Source organism: Lissotriton vulgaris, chromosome 12 (genome assembly GCF_964263255.1).
Source record: "Lissotriton vulgaris chromosome 12, aLisVul1.2, whole genome shotgun sequence".
Lineage (NCBI taxonomy): Eukaryota > Metazoa > Chordata > Amphibia > Caudata > Salamandridae > Lissotriton > Lissotriton vulgaris.
This window is the reverse complement of record NC_141700.1, coordinates 93,387,517-93,401,496: the sequence shown is the minus strand read 5'-3', so window position 1 is coordinate 93,401,496 and position 13,980 is coordinate 93,387,517.

Here is a 13,980-nt window from a genome sequence, read left to right as displayed (position 1 = left end):
CCTGCATACAGTCTGGACTTACCCCACCCTGGACAGATTTTGTCGGGGGGTTATACAATGTTTATCAGACATATTACATTGGAATATCCCACGATCCCCCAAGCTCACACTTCTGCATCGCACAGATGAAATTGGTGGCGATAGCTACAAAAGGCATCTTTTATTTCTGGGCATGATACTAGCCAAAAGGGACATTGTACAACACTGGAAAGCCAAAAATCCCCCTCACCTATCAACTTGGAAGGGGGCTTGGACTATGCCATGGAACTCAAACGGCCGGTGTTTACTGCCTGGGCTGTCCCCACAAACACACCAAAATCTGGAAGCTGTGGGCCGCATACATCCCTATACCCTTTGAGACACAATCTACGGGGGTCCCTTATCACTTCCAGAAACGGGTGCACATAGCTAATACTGTCCCAATTCAAGGCTACTTTACACCCGCTATAGGGGCACATCTTACCATGAGACATGGTCACGGAAATATGCGCAGATTCTTGCTTGGTACGATGCGGTTGATGATGTTGTTTTTGTTCAAAGTACGTCTTCCTTCGATACTGGATATGCAGTGGAATGCCACTTCCGTTTACTCACAAATGCCATTATTCGTATGTCCTGTGTCGTACTGTAATCTTGTATTGATCTTCATAAAATCAATAAAAATATGTTTATATAAAAAAAGATCTCCAATAGGTTCAGTACCACCAGGAGAACTAGGACCAGGAGGACAGTAAGAACCAGATCAGAAAGACCATAGCAAAAATACCAAGACTAGTATCCAAGAAGACCAGGGCCAGAAGGCTGACAAGGAGGACCAGGAGCTTCTTATAAGATGGCTGCCACACAGTTGAGGACGTGTGAAGATCTGATGTGATCAGCATGTGTGAAGATCTGATTTCACGGTCTGGTAGGACAGATGTTAGTTGAGGTACTGATGTTGCTCTGGATATTTGTGGTTTAAAAACATAAAGACTTGCATTCTAGCCCTATGGAGGACACTTTCCGAGGCCTCAATATCTGCAAGCAGAAGGCAGATTCTCAGAGCAGAGGTGCAACATATGAGAAGAGGCTGAATTTGTGGCCCAGCAACTAAGCAGACAAAGGAAGCAGCCAGAAGACAGCAATATCTGGAGCGATTGCCTAACTTTGGACACCAAACCCAGTGAGGAACACTCAGCAGTTGCCTTTGACAGGTGGTGGAGCAGCAACAGCAGACAAAGGGTGGAGCGGTGCCTGACATAGTGGAGATTGATGATGGTACACCGGGCCAAACCGGCCACTCTGCCATTTTCCCAGTGAGTTGCAGACAAAGGGGAACTTTCAGAGCATCATGACCCATTCCAGTCACTCTTCCTGCACTGTGGGTCAGTTTGAATCTTTTTGCAAGGCCTGATCTTAGTTTCCAGTGCTTTCCTGAGAATAAGGAATGGACTGGTATGGAGAACTCTATGTCTAATGAGAGTGGAAGAGATTGTTCTGTGAAATGCAGACTTCAGGACACATTGGTTGCCTGCTGAAAGTAACCAATAAGTAACCAATGTCTAGAGCAGGGGTCTCCAAACCGGTCCTGGAGGGCCGGATCCGTTCCAGATTTTTGGGATATCCCCATTGAGATACATGTAGTAATTTAAAAAATCTGGCATGGATCCGGCCCTCCAGGACCGGTTTGGAGACCCCTGGTCTAGAGAGTTTAACAGTAGTGTCAGTTGGTGAAAGAGAGTAGGCACAGGCTGGACTTGGGCCTGCTGACACAGGTCTACTAATCTTCATGTTGAAAGCCTTCTTTAGACGCTTCTGGACAGTTCTATGATGGAAGTAATCAGTACAAAAATGCAGGCAGGGGGAAAGATTCAGGGGAGGGGGAAGGAGCGGGGGAAGTAGACAGGTAATGAAGGCGGGAAAGAGATGGGGAGGGTGAAGGACACCGCATGAAAAGAGGAGGGGAAGGGCGACGGGTCCACAACCGGTAGACGAGTCAAAGCAACGTTCAATGTCCAGTGAGCAGTGATCCCAGGGGAAGTGGTATCACTTCCCTATCTCTGTTGCAGAAGGCTCCCTTTACGCAGTGGACTCTCTCAGAGGGGTCTCTGAGACTCCAAGGCCTATGAACATATGTTACTTACATGTAAACAGGTGGTTCTCCAGTATTGGTGTCTTTCATGGATTCACATGCCCGAACACTCCCCGTCGTCGAAGCGGGAGTCCCACAGCAAACATAATAGCAACAAAATTCCAATAAAATACGCATGCAAAAACACACAGCCAGTGCAATTGAATACTACTAGCAGCCCATCCCGACGTTGTCCGGATATGAATCACTGCCGGCCAGTAGTATATTGTTTTGTAGGATTTCGTTTTGATAGCATTTCTTATCTGTGACAGGCCTGTGAAACTCTCCGATTCCCAGTGCACTGCTGATGCACTTAAGAGTGCGCGTTCAGTAGTGTGTGAACTCTATTTTCCCTATTTTCTTTTTCCTTGCAATATTATATAGCGCAAACTCGACAACATGGCATGAGCACAATTTACATTACAGAAGAACACTTTCATTTGTGGAAGGCACGGGGAGACAAAGCGATTTGCCTGGAATCACAGGATGTTAAGCTGATGCCGAGATTCGAACGTAGCTCCCCAGCTCTAAAGTTTGCAATTCTAGAACTTGTGGCGGGAGGTGTGTCTAAAAGTGTATGTCGGTGCTGGCCATCAATGAGAGAGACCTGTGCATTTTTCAAATGGGCAGTGAAAAAATATGAGTATGCTGCTGGAGATGTGGGCCGCCGTGCCATCAATGTACTTACCGAGGGAGGGTAAACACCCATTATTCCGCAACTTTCTTTCCGCATACCATCACTCCGCATACTTTCATTATGAAAGTACCATGACTCTGCAATGCCATTATAACTCATGGCATTACATTTTATATGCTTTTACCACGCATACATTTACAACGAAATTCGTTATAAATGCATGAATGGCAAAAGCATGTTTTTTTATGTTTGGATAAGGTAAACATGGGTATAGGGGTATATGTTTTGGGGTACTGTGGTATATGTTTTAGGGTGTTTGGGTAGTTTAAGGGTTCAGATATAGTTTTGGGTTATGGGGTACAGGGGTAGGTTTAGGGATAGGTATGGGTTTAGGGGTACAGGGGTATTTTTAGGGTTCAGGGTTAGGTTTGGGTTTTGGGGTATAGGAGTGCAGGGGTATTTTAAGGGTTCAGGGCTAGGTTTGGGTTTTAGGGTACAGGGGTATTTTAGGGTTCAGGGGCAGGTTTGAGTTTTCGGGTACAGGGTTATTTTTAGGGTTCAGGGGTAGGTTTGGGTTTTGGGGTACAGGGGCATTTTTAGGGTTCAGGGGTAGGTTCTGGTTTTGGGGTACAGGGGTATTTTAAGGGTTCAGGGCTAGGTTTGGGTTTTGGGGCACAGGGGTATTTTAGGGTTCAGGGGTAGGTTTAGGTTTTGGGGTACAGTGGTTTTTTTTAGGGTTCAGGGCTAGGTTTGGGTTTTGGGGTACAGGGGTATTTTTAGGGTTCAGGGCTAGGTTTGGGTTTTGGGGTACAGGGGTATTTCTAGGGTTTAGGGATAGGTTTGGGTTTTGGGGTACAGGGTATATTTATAGGGTTAAGATGGGTTAGTGTTTAAGGGTGTTGGGGTATTTTAAGGAGTAAGGGAGGGTTATGATTATGGGGTGCAGGGGTATTTAAAGGGAGCAGGGTGGGATTAGCACACGATATGAGACATGAGCTGCTTTTTTCCTTCGTATTTGTGCTTATTGTTTATCGCGACCTTACCAGTAACTATGTTGTTATTCTCTAATAACTGTGTAACCTTTGTAACGATGTAACCTGTAACTATGATCTGATGCTCATGTAAAGCGCTCTGATACCTCCGGGTCTCGTCAGCGCTATATAAAACCTTTAAAATAAAAATAAAATAAAATTACGTTTGACCTTATTGTTGCTATTAAATCATAATGTATACATGTTTTAATCTATTGCATATTGCTTATTGTACCAATTGAAACAATACATTAATTACTTACTATGCACAACACAACAGGAATATACAATACATTATTACTGTTCATCAAAGTTAAATCCTTTAAAAAGCTTCTGAACCTGTGTCTGTCTTGAGTTTTCACTAAATAACTCATAGCTTGTACAATTGATTTAATGATAGTATTTTCCAATAACTCAACTATCCTTCTCAAGATGGCTTCTTAAGGTCACTTTTCAAGATGGCCGACTCGTGAACGCTTCTTCCACCAAGCTCCTCGACTTTTTTCATATTGCAACTCAAAAATCCCACTTGAAATGTAGTTTCTCATGTGCACTGACATATGAACTAAATCAAGCTTGAATTCTGAATCAAAACCTTTCAAGGGGCGAGCCCAGGGATCAAAAAGGCTATCATTGCAAATTATTAAAGAGCTATTTTAGCAGGCCCAAAGCCACAACACATCTTGAGATGGGGCTATATCATGAATACTGCAACCCGTAACATACACCTTGCAGTCGAATCACTGCAGCAGGTGCATTAACTCACTGCTTGCAGTCCCCCCGACTGGATTCTGTGGTCAATAGATTATATACAAATCTCTGCAACAGGTACCCTAACACACTAAGACAAACTCTCTTTCTCTCTCTCTATCTCTCTCTCGCTCTTAATCTCTCTCTCTCGCTCTTGATCTCTCTCTCTCTCGCTATTGGTTCAGTATCTCTCTCTACCCCCTCTCCCTCTGTCTCCCTCCGTCTCTCTTTCTATTCCTCTCTCTTGCTTCCTTGATCTCTTTCTCGATCTCTCTCTCTTTCTTGATCTCTCTCTCTCTATATTGATCTTTCTTTCTCTCTCTCTCTCTGTCTCTCACTCTCTCTCTTGATCTTTCTCTCTCCCTGAATTTCTCGATTAGGATTGGAACCCATGAGCTGTATGTGGGTCTCTACAGGTAATATATAATCCCACTGAAATACTGCAAGTCATGTAACCAGTGACCTGCAGATTACACACAGTGCTTTAATATATACAGCTTGTTTACTTTCATCTCTTTCGCCCTTTTCATACGTTTTTTATTTTATTTTTGCTGTTGTGACGCTTGTGGTTTTCCTGGCTAGGCAGCGCTTGCGCTGTCTCTTCGAGACATGCTGTTTACAATTCGTACCATTGAAAACAATGGGGTAGACCCAATAAATCAATAGGACCTGGGTAATTGTGTATATATAGAAAAAGTGGTCCTAGACACATTTTTTTAAACAATGCAAATGATATGAGTATTAATTATTCACAATCCACAAAAAGTCAGACTTAATCTGAACAAACAAACACATGGAGATGCATGATTAGCTAATTCAGCTATAAATGCAATGAACCCAACACAACAGTATCAAGACAAGTTATACTGCAGTTTATTTACATATTCATAAAATTTGAACAAAAGGAAAAAAGGAAAGTTGGTGCTCAGGTGATGAGAAGAAAAAGCTGTAAGCAAAGATTTAGGATGGTTCAGTGCAACAAAAGAAAATATTTTTACATTGCACATATAAAGCCTACCCATACACAATGTGTATATACACTATTATACAAGGGGACAGGGAGGGACTGGTATAGGCTTTAAGAAATTAAAAAATGGGGGATCGTCGACGTTTCGACCCTGGCGCAATACTGGAAAATCACGACCTCTGCTGCGGGTCTTCTTCAGGACAGTTAGGGGATGGGGGACGGGGAAGCACCACAAGAAACTGTGAAGGTGTATCAAGGCCAGATCAGTTGGGCGGTACACCTCTAACTCAGAAGTTCAGTTGAGAAACGGTTGGTACAAAACGAGCAGGCGATATCAATCGTGCTAACCTAGTCCGGTAAAGCAGTGAACATTTAACCGGTTATTGTAGGCGAGGAAGAAGTGGGTATAGTTCAGGAGAACCTTAAATTAGTTCGTAGGTCCTGTATTTAGTGATGGAAAGCCGTAAGTTTTAAGGTTGGTAACTGTTGATTCAGCCCGGCACATCCCGACTCGCATATCCGGATATCGCCTGCTCGTTTTGTACCAACCGTTTCTCAACTGAACTTCTGAGTTAGAGGTGTACCGCCCAACTGATCTGGCCTTGATACACCTTCACAGCAGCAGAGGTCGTGATTTTCCAGTATTGCGCCAGGGTCGAAACGTCGACGATCCCCCATTTTTTAATTTCTTAAAGCCTATACCAGTCCCTCCCTGTCCCCTTGTATAATAGTGTATATACACATTGTGTATGGGTAGGCTTTATATGTGCAATGTAAAAATATTTTCTTTTGTTGCACTGAACCATCCTAAATCTTTGCTTACAGCTTTTTCTTCTCATCACCTGAGCACCAACTTTCCTTTTTTCCTTTTGTTCAAATTTTATGAATATGTAAATAAACTGCAGTATAACTTGTCTTGATACTGTTGTGTTGGGTTCATTGCATTTATAGCTGAATTAGCTAATCATACATCTCCATGTGTTTGTTTGTTCAGATTAAGTCTGACTTTTTGTGGATTGTGAATAATTAATACTCATATCATTTGCATTGTTTAAAAAATTGTGTCTAGGACCACTTTTTCTATATATACACATGTTTACAATTCGTAGGCTTGCCATTTGTTCGCTTGAACGCCGCTCGTGTTTGCCCCCTCTTCTCCCTTAGAACATTTACCAAGTACCCGTGTCCATCCGCTGCTCCTGTTTTTGGAGCTACTTTTTTATTTGGATTTATGCATCCCATATCAGTGTTCATGTTTTCACTTGCTCCGTCCCCTCTCACCCACCCGCTCTGTACCCTCTCACCCTCCCACTTCCCTGTTGCTTGAACCAGGTTCGAGTCTCGGTGCTGGATATGAGTGGAGGTTCACTCACGTTCCGGTCTTACAGGGTTTAGGGTTAGAACCCCGGAGACTAGAGCATTGCATAGCCGATAGGTCTCGCCTTTGGGACCTTATAAGTGTTTAGCCATGCAACAGTTGATGTTGTTGCACGAAGGATATTGTGCTGCATAACTAAATACTTATAAGGCACCAAAGGCAAGACCAGTCCTGCCAAGTATCACGCATCAGGTGTGACACTAACGCATTTCAATGTGGTGTTCCGCATCACCGCACTGAAATGCATTGTCACGCATTTTTAATGCTACTCTGAAACTCGCCATGCCAGGGTGCTAGCGCACGCGCCAGGGCCTGTGACAGCTGTGTGCCGGCTCAGTTGTTCCCCGCTGCAGACTCACTTGCCAGCAGCTGGCTCAGACAGTTAACAAACAGTTAAAGGTCTGTCTACTGAGCGCTGGCTGGGAGTGTGACAAATGTTACAATCTGCCCTGGCTGCATTTAATTCCCAGTCCCGCCCGCGGCGCTGCTGTTAATCACTGACTGACACTCACTGCCCAATTAGACTCGACGGACCCAGGCGGGGCCTGCCCTCAACTTAGCAGAGGTTGCTACTGGCTGTGCCACGGTGCCGTGGTGGTGGGGGGGGATCATTCGCATCATGTGACACCACGTCCTGGAACACAGGAAGTAAGGTTGTCAGAAAAGACCGGGGACTTGAGGCTGAGAGAGACAGTGAGATGAGTGCTGCCTCAGCCTGCGCGTAAATGAATAAATACCCCCGGCCCGACGTGGTTGGACCCGCCCGGTACCGTCTTGGTGATTGCTCTGGCACAGCTAGAGTTACTGCATTCATTGCAGTCTGGAAAAGTTGAGGTCCGTCCCTTTTAAAGCGGAGGATCGATTCTCTGACCCACGACCCCGCTAAGGCAACTGCGGCGGCCGAGTCCCAAGATGTGAGATTCCAGAGCTGTGCTTTCCTGTTACAAAATATTGATTTCAGGTGAGATTGTCACCTGTCAGCTTCACGGATCACTCTGGTTTGTTTGTAGTGCAACACGCATGGTAGTGATTACATTGCAGAATCCTGGTTTCTGATATTATCCTAAAAAAAGGCTTAATGGTTAAATAATTGGCGTTTATAAACTTATTTGCTGTGAAGTGGATTTTGACCACAGTGTTATTGAAAGCAACAACAGTACGATGCGTGTGGCCTGATATGGATCTGCAGTGTGAAATAACTGTGCCTTGTGAGGCTGAGGTTTGCCCTGTTTAAAGTGCATCTGTTTGTCAGTATTTGCCACTGCAGCTTTAGTCTGCAGTGGGAGTGACACCTGTTGGCTTTGGGGATTGCCTTTTTCTGGGCACTGGAGTCTGGGCCGGATTTAGCTAAGCACTTAAGCTTGCTCTTATGCTTGTTCAGAAAGCAGGTAGAGCTGACTTCTTGGCACAGTAGACAAATGTGTAAGAGCCAGGGAGAAGGGAGAATAATGCATATCTGCATTCACATCCGTGCCCTTTTCAGGACCAGAAAGCGACGAGCAGCAGCGGTGTTACCTGCGTGAACGTGTCCGCATCTTCAAACCACAACACTGAATAAAGATCAGTGACAAGGTTTGAGGTTCTGCCGGGGGTTGTAGTGGAGCCCAGTCAGACTCTAGGCGTCAGGCACGGTGGGCAAGACTGACAGGACACCCCTCTGTGAGCAGGATCTCTGTCCTAGGTACATTACCCCACTAAGCACTCTAGTTGATATTAAAACCTGTGTTTTTCGGGCCCTACAGCCTTGCATCCTAGAGTTGCAAAACAAAAAACATGTTGTAAGTACTCCACTAAACACTCTGGCTAGTATTATAACGTGTGATTCTCAAGATATAAATCTATAGTCTATAATAACCTCCAATGAACTATCCGTCCAGGTACTGGTGACTTAGTGCCTACAGCAGTCTCCAATATTTGCATCAAACTTACTGTGGTTTCCTACTCGCATTTTAACCTGCAAGTTTGATTTATAATATTTTTCACTTGCTATGTTCTTTCGTTTCCCTTTTCTCTCTTTTAAACATGGTTTCCTTATGGCTGTAATCTCTCATTTCATGTATTTGTCATATATGTGATTTGTATCTCTTTTTGCGGTTTCATTTTGCCATTATTTTCTGTTCTCTAGCTCTGTTCCCTTTGTTTTTTCTTCACCATCATCTTTTTCCATCTCTTAACCTTGGTGTATGTATCTGTAATTGACTTTTAATTCATGTTTTTTTGCCCTTTATCTCTTCATTTGATGCCTTTTTCAAGCTCTGCACATTATTACACTAATTTCATATACTTTATTATATTTTTCTCCCATTCCTTGCTGCGCTCATTCTTAATTTACCCCGTCTCTTTCCATTGTATTTCCTCCTCCCGTCCCTCCATTCTGCTCCTTTGTATGTAACTTGACCCGTCCGTGGTTTGTCGCTGCTGTTAGTGGTGTATGTACAGCAGTCTGCTAATTGTAGAGAACACACACATGGACAGGAGTGACACAAAAGAAGCTTGGAAGAATGTGACAGCAGACAGACAGGTGGGCCAGTGCAAGTAACCCATAGGGACATCTCTTTCCACACCTGAGATATCAGGGTTTGCTCTTCCTACTCTACAGACGCCCTGGAGACAATAGTTAGGGTCCGTAGTCTGCAACTGTGGTGCACTTCAAGCTCTTTTACTTCAATAAACCAGCAATTTGGCATTTATGTATCACTACTAGGCCCTCCTGCGAAGTTACAGCCTTTCCATTCCTGGTGCTTTGCAGCAGTTTTAAGATGATCTTAGAGCTTCTCGCTGCTCAAATGGGTGTCATTTCTGATATTTATATGTTTCCCCTGTCTTCATTGGTTGATTTTGCTCGCAAGAAAGTGTCACTCATAGTTTTTGAATGTCACTTATAAATACACTGAAATTATGAAAACGACACACATAAGCAATCTGAAACCTTGGCAGCTATGCAAGACGTATTGGCGTTCCCAATGCTTGTTTAGGACATGTGCCATGCCCCCATTACATCTCAGTTGATGAAGTCCTCACTTCGTCTGTCCATCATAATGTCCAAACCGCGCCCATTTTAAAGAATCGGTTTCCCTCCTCTTTCAACACTTGCGCGGCGTGAGGTCCCGGGCCCTCCGCCCGCCTGGAGGGCTCCGTGGTCTCCGGCCCGTGACACCGCACCGGCGTCACGCGTGTCACGCCTCCCGCCGCAGTGTCACAATGGCCCGGTCAGGGCAGGCGGCGTCAGGCGCAGGCCCACCCTGGGCCCAGTTATTCGGTCAAGGGGAGGCGATGTGACTGCTGTGGGCCGCCTCTGCTCTCCTGCGCTTAGTTCCCTTCCCTGTAAATCTCCTTGGGAGACGGAGGCCAAGTCGTTCTCGATGGTGAAAACACCCCCTCGTCTCTAGGCTCTTAGCAATAACGGACTCTCCTCTGACACCTTCTGCGCTCCCGGAACCATGTCGTCACCCGAAAGAAAGAGGTAAGGGCGGCTGACGGAAGGGGCCCCGGGGAAAGGCCGGGGGATGCTGGAAAGGGAGAGGGGAGGCTGCCGACCTTGGAGCCGGGGAACCTTAGTTCGAATCTCGGCGTCGTCGGCTCAATATCATGTTATTCTGGGCAAATCACTTCATCACCCCGTGCCTCCAAAAAATAGAATCTGTCGATGTGTAATGCAACTGGTGCTCATGTAAAGCGCTCCAATACCTTCGAGTCGAGTTTGCGCTATATTAATCTGCAAAAAAAAAAATACAAATAATAAGGGCATATTGGTGGATAGAAGGATACGAGAGAATGGTATATCTGGGGGCAGTAAGTATGCAGGAATTTTTCTTAGGCAATCCCTCGTTTTTTTTCTTAATTAACTCAAAGCTGTAAATGGTTTAATGCTGTTTTATCTCGTCTTTTTAATTATTTATTAAGTGTTTTAACTAATAACATGAATTGTATTTTTATTGTTATGTGCTTTTAAGATATTTCTATATCGAAATAAAGCTTTGAATGAGGAATGCAGGAAATTGTGGGTATTTTAGAAGAGCTATATCGGGAGGACTGGGGAGCTATATATTCCTGATATATCTCAGTCCAATATCAGTTGTATACAACTTCCATTGATGCCCTTGGACACATATCATGCGTGACACCTTATGTCTCAGCTTTTTTAGCCAACAGTATTTTATATACTACACATTAGAAGCCCACGATTAGAACGGCAAGGCTGAAACTACAAATCCCAGCATGCAAAGTGACTGGATGAAGGTACTTTGCATAACATGGCTTGAAATATCAGCTACGCTTTAATAGTTCCTGTTGTTGGAATGCTCACGTCTGCCATTGGTACCGCTTGTTTCCGATGCCTCTCTGGAACGTGCGTTACTGAATATTCTGGTCCGGAATGTGTCTGGTTGCAGGCCTCAAGCTTGTTCCTAGAGGCTTCAGGCCTTTCTGGGTTGTGTGAAGCTGTAGTCTTTAGAGGTCAGGGACATTTTGATGGCCATTTTGCTTTGGGGATCTGTAAGGAATAATGTATTCTTTTTCATTCTCTATGCATCATTTCTATATCCTATTATGGTATTGGAGGAGTATGTTATCCATTTTACGATTTGATATTCTCTGTTGAGGTTGCACAGCACCTACTTTTGTTTTTGGCTTCCTTACCCTTTTGTTCTTCCAGAGTCCTCTTTCTATGCTTGTGGAATGTAGATGTCTTCTCACTTAATGGTCTCTCAAAGCCTTTGCTGAGTCAGCTGTAGAACTTTTCCTCTTTGTGGGGGGAGGCGTGAATAGATGCAGTTGAATGCTGACAGGTTGAGGTTCTTCTTTTCTCAGGAATACATTTTGCCATTTTTACTCTGCTCAGGAGGATCACAGGAAAGGAGACAAGGTGATGGTCCCTCCTCACTAGTGGGGCATTTCATGTTATTACAGTGAGTCCCAGCACAGTGAGAGTTATGTAGAAAGTCTGGTCAGCTGCTTGTGTCAGCCCAGAGACTAGTTGAAAGAGACTAAGGACCTCTAGATGTCTCTTGATTCATTTTATTTTGGTGAGGTCAGGTCGGCCAAACCAGATGCTTAGATCTCCCAGGATGCACACACATTTGTGGGTTTTTTTTGTGCTCAAGGCGGCATCAAAGTAAGGCATCAGTAAATGCTCAGTTGGTGGGCGTTGATTTTATATTAATGCAGGTTACAAAGAATGGAAGGGAAGAGGAGCAGCGGATGAAAACGTTTGTTTTTGTTGAAGTCTTGAAAGTTTGTCGTTTAGGGTGTTTTTGATGACCACAGCAAGCCACCTCCAGTCTTTTTGGTGGTTTAATATCAGGATTATGCATCCTGGTGGTATGGCCTCATGCAATGTTGGTGGCGCATCATCACCTAGCTAGTCTTCTGCGATGACCATGAGGTCAGGAGAGGAGTTTGAGTTCAGGGTTTTTGTTTGTAGATCGTGTGTTGATGAGATAGTTCAGTTTCCGACAGGAGGATATATGGATCTGGTTAGCATTCCAAGAGTGTTAGCGAAGCGGAGCAAAGTTTGAGTCTTTTTCAATTAGATGAGTAGGTCATTGAAACGACAATGTTTATAGCCTGTTAGGCTATGTTTAACATTACGCTGCTATTTTATTGTTACTCAGGCTAAATTTCGGGGATAATTCAAGTATGTGATTCTATGAAAGATCCAATGGTGGTGGACATGGTAAATTTGGCTACTGTCTGCCTTTGCTGAATAGTCCGCTTCCGTTCCTACCCTGCGGTGTGGCCGGGGTGGATACAGCCGCATCAAGTATTGTTTTTCCTTCCTCCCCCGGTCTTTAGAGAACTCTACAATTGATGGCGAAGGACAGTCAACACACAACATACAAGGAGAGACAAAATGAGTGGTACCAGAGGTGTACTCTATCCAAGGTAGGGAGAAGCCATGGAAGAACACCAAAACAAGGCAATAGATTTGATCTTGAGGTGGCAAGGCACTAGTAGTGATGCCTGCCCTGGTAATGTTTCTTAAACGCAGCACCTGTTCTGGACATATAGATATAGTTGAGTTATGCCAAAATGTTCTTGATTTTCAGATCTAGTTCTTGCTTCCAGGCAATGGAGTGCACCGAGTATTGGCAAAAATGTGGCCCAAAGCAATTAAGGTTGTCCTTCTCACTTGGATGTGAAAACACACACTATGACTAGACAAAACATGCACTCTGCTGAAACTGCAGTCAATTCCTTGAACTTGGTCCTCGGAATCTAAAGAATTGGACTGAGGATGTGTCTCAGTGGTTGAGGGATGAGAAAATGGGAAGGGCAGAACCCTACCTGTCTTGATGGACCAGACACCAGTGCTTGTGGCCTCGTAAATCACCATGAATCTTGAGTGAGTAAATGTCACCAGAATCCCGAGCAGTTAGTGTTGGGACAACATATTTCTCAATTTGTCTCTTATACTGCAGAATGTTTCAGAACTTCTTTTAAAAGACACATGACTTAATTGTAGAGAAGAAGGCTCTAGTGAATTTCTTATTTAGACCCCGCCAACAAAGCTGAAATAAAAGAATAATTAAAGATCAGTGTGTTTAATGTTAGGTTTAGAAAGAGTGTGAAAACCCAGTCTTCCTTACTGTAGGAGGCTGGCTTAGTATATGGTGCAAACATATTTAAGTGAAGTACCTTGCACTAATCCAGACAAACCTAGTGGTGATTTTAGTGGTCTTAAATCTGTGGAGAGCAGCTTTCAGGCTTAGTCCAGAAGGAGTGTTAAACAGTTTGTTTTACCAGTACTAATTCTGTAGCGTAAGTGAAGCGAAAAAGAACCACACAGCGTAGTTATAAAAACAGTAATATTATACACACTCACTAACACATTGGTATATCTCCTACTCAGAGATATTAACACAATACGCACAATATTTCAAAAGGAGAACAGGTAAGTAGCACAAATACACAGTGGTGTCCAGGGAGAGACCAAACCATATACTAATAAAGTGGAATGGGTACAGCGACTGAAGTCAAGACTTGACCCAGAAGACTGATAGGAGCTCAGGACCCAAGGAACCACCAAGGTAAGTACCCAGGAACCCCACAGAGGCAGTGTGCGGAGTGAAAACACAGCTGCATACTCAATGCAAGTCAATGGGGAAA